The sequence below is a fragment of the Balaenoptera physalus genome, assembly GCF_965194825.1.
Source record: "Balaenoptera physalus genome assembly, chromosome: 1".
NCBI classification, from domain to species: Eukaryota; Metazoa; Chordata; class Mammalia; order Artiodactyla; family Balaenopteridae; genus Balaenoptera; species Balaenoptera physalus.
Genome location: NC_138882.1, coordinates 64,882,862 through 64,897,673, shown reverse-complemented (window position 1 = coordinate 64,897,673; position 14,812 = coordinate 64,882,862).

The following is a 14,812-nucleotide window of genomic DNA, read 5'->3' as shown; positions in this document are numbered from 1 at the left end:
GAGAGCTTCGAGCTAGATGGAAAACTAAGTGGGAGAAATCTGAGAGGAGGAAAATCAGGTTTATCATTTTCAAAACAAATATTTAATACAAATTATTTGAGTGCCTACCAATTACAAATATTTCATCCCTAACCTGTTAAGGAAAAAAGCATATGGAGTTTCAAATTTGGAGTTCTAATCTCAGCTCTGCCACTATCAAGTCATGTGAACGTGGGACTTCCATCTCACCTTTTTGGACCACTGTTTTCGACTCTAAAATGACGATTTGGATTAGATGATATCTGATACCTCTTTTGGTTCTATACTCTGTTTTTCTGTTAACATGCAAAACAGGGGCCTTTTGTAAGTTTTAGAACATGAATACTTTTTTTGCAAGAGGACTACAAAATCTTTCTTGTTTATTGCTATACCACTATTGCTAGTCTATGAAATAACAGTAAGCCCTATTATAGCCCCATTACAACACAGGTGCCTAGAACTTGGCCTTATGCATCTGAGCATGAGAATAAGGTCTAAAAACCTCCAGTTTTAAGCACCTCCCCTCAGTGTCTGTCTTTGCACTGGCTGTTAAGTCTGCACAAAATGCTCCTCCCTCAGCTGCGGGCATGGCTACCTCATTCACATCCAGATCTCCACTCAGATGTCACTTCTTAAAGGTGCCTCCCTGACCACTCTTTCTAAGAGGTCTTCCTTGGTTATTCTCCACTGGACAACCCTGTTTATTTCTTTCATAGTGCAGTAGTTCAGAATAAGTCGCCCCAAGATGTACCACTTTGGCATGTGAATTTTTTTTTTTCTGGAGATTTCTGTTTATTCATGAGGCATTTTCTTCCTAGTAAACAATGTTGGTGCTTCTTTGGTCCCTTCAAGAAGCTCTGGTATGATTGCATCATCCAATCTAAGATTTTTTAAATGCCTTTTAACTGCATATCTATAGAACAACATGAGATAATTCAAAGGAGTTACAATGCCAAGATTCATTCATTTGATTCATTACTATTTAGAGCCTTTGATGAGAAGATGAAGCTATCATCCTTTTTTGAGAGAAAATTGGCTAAGTTTAAGAGCCCTCTGAATATTCTGTAGGACATCCTGTTTCTGTCCTATTTCTTTACTCTATTCTCTGCAGTGATGACAGCTGTATTGAAATTCAATGCCCAGGATTTCAAGTGCTAGAAGCATGTAGATTATTTGGAGCTGAAAACAACCAAGGCCCAAAGACTTGGGAAGAATCTTTGACCTTCCCCCTAACTGCCTAAAAGTAGCAGAGGACCTGTTCCAGGAAGGGAGCTATCACCATAGATAACTATAGTATAACATGAACTAGCTGTTGTAGACAGGGAAGAGCTGTCAACCAAAAAGTAATGCAGGAGGCTGCAAAGAAGGAAAGAGTTTATTTGGGGCCTTAAGAATTGCAATTCAGGAGACACAGATTTGGGTAACCCTGAAAGAGTGTGCTGAGAAAAAGAAAGAGTCAGGGGTTGTTAAAGCCAAAAAACCCCAAAAAGCCACGAGGTTGTTAAAAGTAGCCTGGCAAGAATTGTGATGACTTTGACTGCAGTCAGAAAATATTTGTCCATAAGGAATAACAAGTTGTTTTAGGGTAGGGGTCCAACAAATAGACTGTCACAAGTTATTTTAGGGTAAGGAGCCAATTAATATTTTGAGTATTTGGCAGGTGTTGTGGGTGTCTGGATGACTTCATCACGTCAAAAGGTCAGATTCCATCCCGGCTGAGATGTGCATAAGTCATAATTCTTTAGTAGCCTCCTGGCTCCATTTTAGAGAGCTCTCTTAGGAATACCTACTCCATTTTTATTTTCCTTTCACAGAACCCAGCAAAGTCTGTTTGTTAAAATTCCTCTCTGCAACCTATTGCTTCTGTATGGTGCAGAAAACATTTGTTTACCAAACGTTTGCTCTTTTTCATCTTCCTCTGAATTGCTTTCTTTCCCTTTGAAGTCCCAGATTTCTACCCCTTTCTCTTTAGTCTGGAATGACATATAGATCTCATTTAGCATGACTGTCTTTGGAATCTTTCATGGTATGTGGATTCCCCACAGTACTTAATTAAATTTGTTTTTCTCCGGTTAATCTGTCTTATGTCACTTTAGTTATTCGACCAGCTAAAAAAACCAAGAGAGGAAGGGGGAAATTTTCCCCTCCCAACAATAGCAATCATCACACTCTGCAACAACCATATTTATTTAGTTAGGTATTTGTTCATTGTCTCCCTTGCCAGAACGTAAGCTCCAGGAAAGGAGGAATGTCGTCTGTCTTGTCCATTTCCATATCCTCAGTGCAGAGTAGGCACTCAATAAATATTTATCGAATGACTAACTGAGTTAATGAGTAATATCTGATGGAATTCTTTGCACATAGAGCCTTATAAAATCAACATTTAGCCAATGAGGACAACTGAATGGAGACATTCAAGGATAGCAACAGGTGCTTCACCTCTTAGCAAACCCTCCACATTGGAGTACTGGGAAAAGCCCTTAGCCAGGAGTGGCTGGATCAACCATCCAAATCCCACTGCTTCTCATCTGGACTTTCTGTCCATATTTGAACAGCCTGAACTGATCCCCGTCTCCCACAGACCCATCGGGAAATAGTGATCTTCTCCTTACATCTGGGTTCGATCCTGGTGAAGGACGCACCCTTTTACGTGGTGTTACCCTTGTTTCTTTGTCTGGGTCACTGCCAGCCCAAGTTTCATCTAGTTCAGGAGCTGTGGCTACGTTATCTCCATATCCCAGCACTGAATGCAATGCCAGGCATCCAGCAGGCATCCATTACATGCTATTGACAAAACGAATTGTATCAGAACAGTTATGCCAACCATAGAATGTTCTCAGGCTGTCTGCAATAGCTCAGGAACTTTCTGCTTTGCAGTATACATGTTTCAAATAGTAGGTTGCTTAGTGACGTGGTGAAGAGAGCTAGCTTTGGAGTTAGCCACTTAAGCATGACTGTGATAGGATGAGTTCCTCCTCATTAAAAAGAGGAAAATAATACCTCCTACCTCATTGGGTTTTGTGTCAATTAAATGAGATAATGTAAAACACCCAACATAGCTCCTGGGACATAGTAAATGCTCAGTAATTTCTAGTTGTTATCTTAGTGATTGTTAGCTTTTGTTCCACTCTTTCTGTTCCTACTTTCTATGCTGCAAATCTGTAGATTGCTCATTTAATCTCTTTTTGAAATTGAATGCTTTCCACTGTGGCCTCTGTTTAAAAAAAAAAAAAAAGCCTTCTGAAAAAATAACTTTACAAAATGTCTGGGAATTCCTCAAGCAGCTACTGAGAAGTTTCACAGCCTACACCTACTTTCAGGGAGAAAATGCCCATGCATATTATTTTTCATTAATCAGATGTCCTTTCCTTCACACTTTTTATCATCCACCCTCACTTTTTTTTTTAGAGCATGTATGATTTTATTTTATTTTTTAAAAAAGGTACCACACCTCTTTTCATTAAAAAGCACTTCTTTGGAGTAGCAGAGCAAGGAAGCTTAATCCCTACAGGTGGACTTTTAAATTGGTACAAATTTTCTGGATGGCAATTTTTATCAAAACTCTAAATGTACATACCCTTAACTTAGCAGTTCCACTTCTGGAAATTTAGCCTAAGAAATTACTTGCTTAAGAACATGAAGATGCACGTGAGACTGGACAGAACCATACTCTACAATGCCATGGAGCTGCTAAACAGCATGTGAGAAATCTAGTTGTGCTGGCACCTTGTAATGTTGTTCAAGTGAAACAGACAAGGTGCAGAACTGTAGGTACAGCATGAGCCTATTTATGCTAAAAAAAAAAAAAAAAGCATCTAAGTTATATCTGTACACAAGCATTCGGCAGAATACACATCAAATACTGGGGAGTAGGCTTGTGGAAAAGGGGGGATTTTCACATTTTGCTTGATATATCTTACATTTTAATTTTGTACAATGACTACGTATGTTTTTTTTTTTTCACACACACACACACACTGTATTTTATTTTTACAAGAGATAAATAGACTAACACCAAGCATTGTACATGGATGACCACAACAAAAGCAACAATGATTGCAATTACCAAACATGAAACACACTCATAATATGTCATAATATTGACATTCAGTCCAGTAATCCTCCACTGCAACAGCTCCTTTACTTTGCAGTGAAAATTGAGTTGTATATTCTTTGCCTCTGAGTCCTTGTGGGATTTTTTTTTTTTTAATTCAGACAGAAAGTCACAAAAATTGTACTCATCCTCATCAGTTCACTCAGTCCCATGTAATTAATTTTTTTTTTCATCTTGATCTTTTGTTAGCACTTTTATGAGTTCATCAGTTTTTCATTAGAGTTCTGAAAATGCTTATTCATTCAGTTCAGCAGTACAGTCAGTTACCAGAAACCTGTACTTGTCAGAGTCTTTTCCATGAATTTCCTGAAGATGAAACCCTTTTATAAGAACATATTTGCAAAATCATCAGAGTACACCCAGAACTGTCTGTAAATGACAAAAGACTTAAAAATGACCACGGTTAAAGATTTGATGAAAGTTCACAATAATGCAGTTGACAAGAAAATTAGTTATTTCTGAGATATACATTTTAAAGTAATAACTAGGATTATTACTTATAACATTATACCAGAACATATAAGATTTTTAGAAATTTCATGTAATGTCTGAAACATTTATATTAACATATTTCCATACATATTTCCATACAAATACAAATATAAGATTTTTAGAAATTTCATGTAATGTCTGAAACATTTATATTAACATATTTCCATGCAAATAACCCAATGAAAGTTTAGTATTAGTTGTTTTGTTTGTTTTTTTGTACTGCAGGTTCTTATTAGGCATCAATTTTATACACATCAGTGCAGTGTATACATGTCAATCCCAATCGCCCAATTCAGCACACCACCATCCCCACCCCACCGCAGTTTTCCCCCTTGGTGTCCATATGTCCATTCTCTACATCTGTGTCTCAACTTCTGCCCTGCAAACTGGCTCATCTGTACCATTTTTCTACGTTCCACATACATGCATTAATATACGATATTTGTTTTTCTCTTTCTGACTTACTTCACTCTGTATGACAGTCTCTAGATCCATCCACGTCTCAACAAATGACTCAATTTCGTTCCTTTTTAAAGCTGAGTAATATTCCATTGTATATATGTACCACATCTTCTTTATCCATTCGTCTGTTGATGGGCATTTAGGTTGCTTCCATGACCTGGCTATTGTAAATAGTGCCGCAATGAACATTCGGGTGCATGTGTCTTTTTGAATGACGGTTTTCTCTGGGTATATGCCCAGTAGTGGGATTGCTGGGTCATATGGTAATTCTATTTTTAGTTTTTTAAGGAACCTCCATATTGTTCTCCATAGTGGCTGTATCAATTTACATTCCCACCAACAGTGCAAGAGGTTTCCCTTTTCTCCACACCCTCTCCAGCATTTGTTGTTTGTAGATTTTCTGATGATGCCCATTCTAACAGAAGTGAGGTGATACCTCATTGTAGTTTTGATTTGCACTTCTCTAATAATTAGTGATGTTGAGCATCTTTTCATGTGCTTCATGGCCGTCTGTATGTCTTCTTTGGAGAAATGTCTATTTAGGTCTTCTGCCCATTTTTGGATTGGGGTGTTTGTTTCTTTAATATTGAGCTGAATGAGCTGTTTATATATTTTGGAGATTAATCCTTTGTCCGTTGATTCATTTGCAAATATTTTCTCCCATTCTGAGGGTTGTCTTTTCGTCTTGTTTATGGTTTCCTTTGCTGTGCAAAAGCTTTGAAGTTTCATTAGGTCCCACTTGTTTATTTTTGTTTTTATTTCCATTACTCTAGGAGGTGGATCAAAAAAGATCTTGCTGTGATTTATGTCAAAGAGTGTTCTTCCTATGTTTTCCTCTAAGAGTTTTATAGTGTCCAGTCTTATATTTAGGTCTCTAATCCATTTTGAGTTTATTTTTGTGTATGGTGTTAAGGAGTATTCTAATTTCATTCTTTTACATGTAGCTGTCCAGTTTTCCCAGCACCACTTATTGAAGAGACTGTCTTTTCTCCATTGTATATCTTTGCCTCCTTTGTCATAGATTAGTTGACCATAGGTGCGTGGGTTAATCTCTGGGCTTTCTATCTTGTTCCATTGATCTATGTTTCTGTTTTTGTGCCAGTACCATATTGTCTTGATTACTGTAGCTTTGTAGTATAGTCTGAAGTCAGGGAGTCTGATTCCTCCAGCTCCATTTTTTTGCCTCAAGACTGCTTTGGCTATTCGTGGTCTTTTGTGTCTCCATACAAATTTTAAGATGATTTGTTCTAGCTCCGTAAAAAATGCCATTGGTAATTTGATAGGGATTGCATTGAATCTGTAGATTGCTTTGGGTAGTATACTCATTTTCACAATGTTGATTCTTCCAATCCAAGAACATGGTATATCTCTCCATCTGTTGGTATCATCTTTAATTTCTTTCATCAGTGTCTTATAGTTTTCTGCATACAGGTGTTTTGTCTCCCTAGGTAGGTTTATTCCTAGGTATTTTATTCTTTTTGTTGCAATGGTAAATGGGAGTGTTTCCATAATTTCTCTTTCAGATTTTTCATCATTAGTGTATAGGAATGCAAGAGATTTCTGTGCATTCATTTTGTATCCTGCAACTTTACCATATTCATTAATTAGCTCTAGCAGTTTTCTGGTGGCAGTTTTAGGATTCTCTATGTATAGTATCATGTCATCCGCAAACAGTGACAGTTTTACTTCTTCTTTTCCAATTTGTATTCCTTTTATTTCTTTTTCTTCTCTGATTGCCGTGGCTAGGACTTCCAGAACTATGTTGAATAATAGTGGTGAGAGTGGACATCCTTGTCTCGTTCCTGATCTTAGAGGAAATGCTTTCAGTTTTTCACCATTGAGAATGATGTTTGCTGTGGGTTTGTCATATATGGCCTTTATTATGTTGAGGTAGGTTCCCTCTATGCCCACTTTCTGGAGAGTTTTTATCATAAATGGGTGTTGAATTTTGTCAAAAGCTTTTTCTGCATCTATTGAGATGATCATATGATTTTTATTCTTCAATTTGTTAATATGGTGTATCACATTGATTGATTTGCGTATATTGAAGAATCCTTGCATCCCTGGGATAAATCCCACTTGATCGTGGTGTATGATCCTTTTAATGTGTTGTTGGATTCTGTTTGCTAGTATTTTGTTGAGGATTTTTGCATCTATATTCATCAGTGATATTGGTCTGTAATTTTCTTTCTTTGTAGTGTCTTTGTCTGGTTTTGGTATCAGGGTGATGGTGGCCTCATAGAATGAGTTTGGGAGTGTTCCTTCCTCTGCAATCTTTTGGAAGAGTTTGAGAAGGATGGGTGTTAGCTCTTCTCTAAATGTTTGATAGAATTCACCGGTGAAGCCATCTGGTCCTGGACTTTTGTTTGTTGGAAGATTTTTAATCACAGTTTCAATTTCATTACTTGTGATTGGTCTGTTCATATTTTCTGTTTCTTCCTGGTTCAGTCTTGGAAGGTTATACCTTTCTAAGAATTTGTCCATTTCTTCCAGGTTGTCCATTTTATTGGCATAAAGTTGCTTGTAGTAGTCTCTTAGGATGCTTTGTATTTCTGTGGTGTCTGTTGTAACTTCTCCTTTTTCATTTCTGATTTTATTGATTTGAGTCCTCTCCCTCTTTTTCTTGATGAGTCTGGCTAATGGCTTATCAATTTTGTTTATCTTCTCAAAGAACCAACTTTTAGTTTTATTGATCTTTGCTATTGTTTTCTTTGTTTCTATTTCATTTATTTCTGCTCTGATCTTGATGATTTCTTTCCTTCTGCTAACTTTGGGTTTTGTTTGTTCTTCTTTCTCTAGTTTCTTTAGGTGTAAGGTTAGATTGTTTATTTGAGATTTTTCTTGTTTCTTGAGGTAGGCTTGTATAGCTATAAACTTCCCTCTTAGAACTGCTTTTCCTGCATCCCATAGGTTTTGGGTCGTTGTGTTTTCATTGTCATTTGTCTCTAGGTATTTTTTTATTTCCTCTTTGATTTCTTCAGTGATCTCTTGGTTATTTAGTAACGTATTGTTTAGCCTCCATGTGTTTGTCTTTTTTACGTTTTTTTCCCTGTAATTCATTTCTAATCTCATAGCATTGTGGTCAGAAAAGATGCTTGATATGACTTCAATTTTCTTAAATTTACTGAGGCTTGATTTGTGACCCAAGATGTGATCTATCCTGGAGAATGTTCTGTGCGCACTTGAGACAAACGTGTAATCTGCTGTTTTTGGATGGAATGTCCTATATATATCAATTAAATCTATCTGGTCTATTGTGTCATTTAAAGCTTCTGTTTCCTTATTTATTTTCATTTTGGATGATCTGTCCATTGGTGTAAGTGATGTGTTAAAGTCCCCCACTATGATTGTGTTACTGTCAATTTCCTCTTTTATAGCTGTTAGCAGTTGCCTTATGTATTGAGGTGCTCCTATGTTGGGTGCATATATATTTATAATTGTTATATCTTCTTCTTGGATTGATCCCTGGATCATTATGTAGTGTCCTTTCTTGTCTCTTGTAACATTCTTTATTTTAAAGTCTATTTTATCTGATATGAGTATAGCTACTCCAGCTTTCTTTTGATTTCCATTTGCATGGAATATCTTTTTCCATCCCCTCACTTTCAGTCTGTATGTGTCCCTAGGTCTAAAGTGGGTCTCTTGTAGACAGCATATATATGGGTCTTGTTTTTGTATCCATTCAGCCAGTCTGTGTCTTTTGGTTGGGGCATTTAATCCATTCACGTTTAAGGTAATTATCGATATGTATGTTCCTATGACCATTTTCTTAATTGTTTTGGGTTTGTTTTTGTAGGTCCTTTTCTTCTCTTGTGTTTCCCACTTAGAGAAGTTCCTTTAGCATTTGTTGTAGAGCTGGTTTGGTGGTGCTGAATTCTCTTAGCTTTTGCTTGTCTGTAAAGCTTTTGATTTCTCCATCAAATCTAAATGAGATCCTTGCCGGGTAGAGTAATCTTGGTTGTAGGTTCTTCCCTTTCATCACTTTAAGTATATCATGCCACTCCCTTCTGGCTTGCAGAGTTTCTGCTGAGAAATCAGCTGTTAACCTTATGGGAGTTCCCTTGTATGTTATTTGTCATTTTTCCCTTGCTGCTTTCAATAATTTTACTTTGTCTTTAATTTTTGCCACTTTGATTACTATGTGTCTCGGCGTGTTTCTCCTTGGGTTTATCCTGTATGGGACTCTCTGCGCTTCCTGGACTTGGGTGGCTATTTCCTTTCCCATGTTAGGGAAGTTTTCGACTATAATCTCTTCAAATATTTTCTCTGGTCCTTTCTCTCTCTCTTCTCCTTCTGGGACCCCTATAATGGGAATGTTGTTGCGTTTAATGTTGTCCCAGAGGTCTCTTAGGCTGTCTTCATTTCTTTTCATTCTTTTTTCTTTAGTCTGTTCCGCAGCAGTGAATTCCACCATTCTGTCTTCCAGGTCACTTATCCGTTCTTCTGCCTCAGTTATTCTGCTATTGATTCCTTCTAGTGTAGTTTTCATTTCAGTTATTATATTGGTCATCTCTGTTTGTTTGTTCTTTAATTCTTCCAGGTCTTTGTTAATCATTTCTTGCATCTTCTCAATCTTTGCCTCCATTCTTATTCCGAGGTCCTGGATCATCTTCACTATCATTATTCTGAATTCTTTTTCTGGAAGGTTGCCTATCTCCACTTCATTTAGTTGTTTTTCTGGGGTTTTTTCTTGTTCCTTCATCTGGTACATAGCCCTCTGCCTTTTCATCTTCTCTATCTTTCTGTAACTGTGGTTTTTGGTCCACAGGCTGCAGGATTGTAGTTTTTCTTGCTTCTGCTGTCTGCCCTCTGGTGGTTGAGGCTATCTAAGAGGCTCGATGGGAGGCTCTGGTGGTGGGTAGAGCTGACTGTTGCTGTGGCGGTCATAACTCAGTAAAACCTTAATCCACTTGACTGTTGATGGGTGGGGCTGGGTTCCCTCCCTGTTGCTGTGGCTGTCAGAGCTCAGTAAAACCTTAATCCACTTGACTGTTGATGGGTGGGGCTGGGTTCCCTCCCTGTTGGTTGTTTTGCCTGAGGCAACCCAACACTGGAGCCTACCCGTGCTCTTTGGTGGGGTTAATGGCAGACTCTGGGAGGGCTCACGCCAAGGAGAACTTCCCAGAACCTCTGCTGCCAGTGTCCTTATCCCCACAGTGAAACAGAGCCACCACCTGCCTCTGCAGGAGACCCCCCAACACCAGCAGGTAGGTCTGGTTCAGTCTCCCCCAGGGTCACTGCTCCTTCCCCTGGGTCCCGATGCACACATTACTTTGTGTGTGTCCTCCAAGAGTGGGGTCTCTGTTTCCCCCAGTCCTGTCAAAGTCCTGCAATCAATTCCCACTAGGCTTCAAAGTCTGATTCTCTAGGAATTCCTCCTCCCATTGCCGGACCCCCAGGTTGGGAAGCCTGACGTGGGGCTCTGAACCTTCACTCCAGTGGGTGGACTTCTGTGGTATAAGTGTTCGCCAGTCTGTGAGTCACCCACCCAGCAGTTATGGGATTTGATTTTACTCTGATTGCGCCCCTCCTACCATCTCACTGTGGCTTCTCCTCTGTCCTTGGACGTGGGGTATCCTCCTTGGTGAATTCCAGGGTCATCCTGTCAATGATTGTCCAGCAGCCAGTTGTGATTCTGGTGCTCTCGCAAGAGGAAGTGAGAGCACATCCTTCTACTCCGCCATCTTGGTTAATCTTCCACCCTCACTTTAATCGAATGTTCCCAGACTTTAAAACATAGTAATACAGGGCTTCCCTGGTGGTGCAGTGGTTAAGAATCTGCCTGCCAATGCAGGGGACACGGGTTCAAGCCCTATCCTGGGAAGATCCCACATGCCGCGGAGCAGCTAAGACCGCGAGCCACAACTCCTGAAGCCCAGGTACCTAGAGCCCGTGCTCTGCAACAAGAGAAGCCACCACAATGAGAAGCCCTCACACCGCAACAAAGAGTAGCCCCCGCTCACCGTAACTAGAGAAAGCCCATGCACAGCAACAAAGACCCAACGCAGCCAAAAATAAATAAATAAAATAAATAAGTTTTTTTTAAATACCTTAAAAAAAATAGTATTACAAAGCTACCCTTTTGTTGACTACCTTAAGTTTTGTATTTCATGCATACTTACATTTGACTAACAATGGTTTTCCAGATGTTTTGGAAATAATTCTTGATTCCTGTCAGTCTACAGGACATGTTTTCCACCTGCCTGGATAGTGCTTGGTACATAAAAAGACATATTATCAAATATCTTTTGAATTAAGTGTTTTAGATCAAAAGCACATCAACTAAGCTTTAGAAGAGTAATCTTCCTAGTATTTCAATGATTTACTAATATTAAATAGGAAAAGAAAGTTATCTGTGAGTCTGAAGAAAATTATTAAATTAGAATTTACACTAAAAGCCAGTCTTTCACATCATTATCATAATAATTTAAGGAGTACAAATAAAAGAGTACCTATAACAAGATATATGTCCACTTTGCCTGCCAGATGCCAAAATTTTCACTATGTATGCATTTGTGTATTAAATTTATGCCTTTCACAAGTATACATTGAGTGCTAGCCAAGCCCTGGGGGCACAGTGATAGGTGCTGAGAAACCAAATATTAACAGACATTGTCCCTGCCCTTAAGGAAAATTTCTGCCTAGTTAATTAGCAGGTAAGCAAATAGAAAAATTATAATTCAATGTCATTAGTGCTATATGGAGGACTATACAAGGGGCAGAGGAAACACAGAAGAAGGAACCTAGGACTACCCTCAAGGAAAGGCTTCATATCAGAGACAATTCTTGAGTTGAAACTTGAAGGATAGGTAGATTGGCAGACAATGCGAAGGTGGGAGAGAGAGAAGGAAGGGAAGAGTTTTACACAGAGGACCTAGAAGGTACATGGGCATGGAGACATGATGTGTTGGGAAGGCAGCTGTTGTTGAAGGGAGTGTGAAGACCCATTGGTGGGAGACAGGCATGTTCAGCTGTGTAGGGGAAATGGATCACGCCAAGGGCTGTAGTCATCCCAGGGATCTACTGGGAACGGATCCACTTCTAAGCTCACTCACATGGTTGTTGGTAGGATTCAGTCCTTTGTGTGTTGTTGGATTGAGGGCCTCAGTTTCTTGCTGGCTGCGGGCTGGAAGCCTCCCTCCATTCCTTGCCACATGGGCCCCTCCGTAGGGCACCTCACACCATGGCAGTTGGCTTCCCTTGAAGCAACTAAATGAGGGAGAAAGAAGGCCAGCAAGATAGAAGCCAGAGTCTTTTTATAACTTTTTTTTTTATAATCTTGGAGTGGCATCCCATCACTCAAAGAGAGGTGATTAACATAGAACACAAATACTAAGAGGTGAGAAAGACGGGTATTTGGGATTGGTGCAGTTACATAACTTTAGTGTTCAGTTATGAATTCAGAAAAGCATCTACAATTTATATTTGTTCTCCAGACCAGCTCTGTGCTTTCCCCTGGTCTCATGCCTTAGTCTAGAAATGGAACATGATGGAAAGGGGAAGAAGTGACTAAAAAAAAAAAAACTCAACCACATGAAGTGCTTATGGTGGCAATAATGTTTGACAACAGTGGAGCAGCTGTGGGCTGGTGCAGATCTGCAGTGCCTAACACAGTGGTGCCCCCTGAAAGTGGCTGGACTAATGGTTCTGACAACAGAAGAAGGGCCCTCATGCAGCAGTGCAGGCAGAGGTGGCTTCAGCAGGCACTGGAGGTTGAGCTCATTTGTTTTGAGCCTGTGAGAGACATCTCGGTGACAGTAGAAGCTTGGAGAGGAATAGAGGTCCCACTGTGTTGAGTGGAGATGAGGGCCATAGAGCTAGAGTTCAATGTTAACGTGACCTGTTTTATCTCCCAGGCAAACAGAAGCTACCTATATAGGTAAAGCTTTCACTGGAAAGAAGGAAAAATCACTGGCTAGCTAGTTTGCGGTGAATGAGAAGTTGACTGTAGTCCGAGGTCTTAAAGTGTCAGGCAATGCACTGAATTCAGAACAGCTATTCTTATGTTCCTCTTGTTTCTTCTCCACAACCTCTGAGAGGCTTAGGCTCGGAGTCAAAATCTTCACTTATCAAAAAAGTGCAGGAGTTGGGACTTCCCTGGCAGTCCAGTGGTTAAGACTCGGTGCTTCTACTGCAGAAGGCATGGGTTCGATCCCTGGTTGGGGAACTAGATCCCACATACCTAGGATCCCACATGCCGTGCGCCCAAAAAAAAGTGCAGGAGTGACATGGCGAGGTGTGGGGTGATAGGGATGGCTTTTTTTTTTTTAATATCTATTTATTTATTTGTTTATTTTGGCTGTGCCAGGTCTTAGCTGCTGCACACCAGATCTTCGTTGCGGCATGTGGGAACCTTTTTTTTTTTAAATTGCAACACGTGGACTTCTTAGTTTCAGCTTGCATGCCAGATCTAGTTCCTCCACCAGGATCGAACTCAGGCCGCCTGCATTGGGAGCGCAGAGTCTTACCCACTGGACCACCAGCGAAGTCCCTGGCCTAGCTTTTTGTTAATAGTTTTTCCTAAAAGCAAGAAGGGAAATGAAAGCTAAGTTGTGACAGATAGAGGTGAATTGTCAAGCTATTACGTGGCTTGCATATAGAGCCTTATGTCATTTAGATCTCGCTCCATACACACCATTACTTAAACCAGTGTTTAATGAATATTTATATGTTTAATGTAAGGATATTTTGCAGAGTAGAAAAGCCACATTTACTAGATCATGTGCCTAATTTCCAATAATCACAGGCTTTCATAACATGGGAGATGATTTAGTTTTGGAGGTTAAATTGTGACTGAAGGCAGTGTTAGTAACCTGGGTGACTGCTAGAATACCAGATAGAGTAACTAGAATTAATTAAAAGACCTTTAAAAATTTGCCTTATGGGGGCTTCCCTGGTGGCGCAGTGGTTAAGAATCTGCCAGCCAGTGCAGGGGACATGGGTTTGAGCCCTGGTCCGGGAAGATCCCACATGCCGCAGAGCAACTAAGCCCGTGCGTCACAACTACTGAGCCTGTGCTCTAGAGCCCACGAGCCACAACTACTGAGCCTGTGTGCCACAACTACTGGAGCCCGCACGCCTAGAGCCCATGCTCCGCAACAAGAGAAGCCACCGCAAGGAGAAGCTCACACACCACAAAGAAGTGTAGCCCCCACTTGCCGCAACTAGAGAAAGACTGCGTGCAGCAATGAAGACCCGACGCAGCCAAAAATAAATAAATAAATAAATAAATTTATAAAAACAAAATAGTATATACCTCCAATATTGATGAGTTTCTTTGAGGATGCCATTGGTTAATATTTTTAAAATCATAATTGAAGTTGATTTCTTCAAGAAATGTCAGCATCTTATTAAGAAAGATCTGGCACATGAAGCATTGAAATGAGTTCCCTGCAGTTCTGTCTATTATGTTTTAAGAAGTCAGGCGTGTTTCTCTTGGGCTGAGGCTGGGAGCCAGCTCTGCATGTGTTCTTTGTCCCTGAGCATCCCTTTGCTTTCCTAGCAGTTATTTCCATAACCCACAGCCCCTCCGGGGCATTGGAGCCAGCATCATGAAAGGGGGTTAATTTACCTCCACATGCCATGTATCTGCCTCCTGTCAAACAAAATTACATTTCCTGAAATCCAAGTGGAATGTAGGGTCATAATAAGCTTAGGTGTGATGAATGTGAGAGGACTAGATTGTCTGTAGTATGAAAGGAAAATCAAAATGGAGTCGGTGGGCTT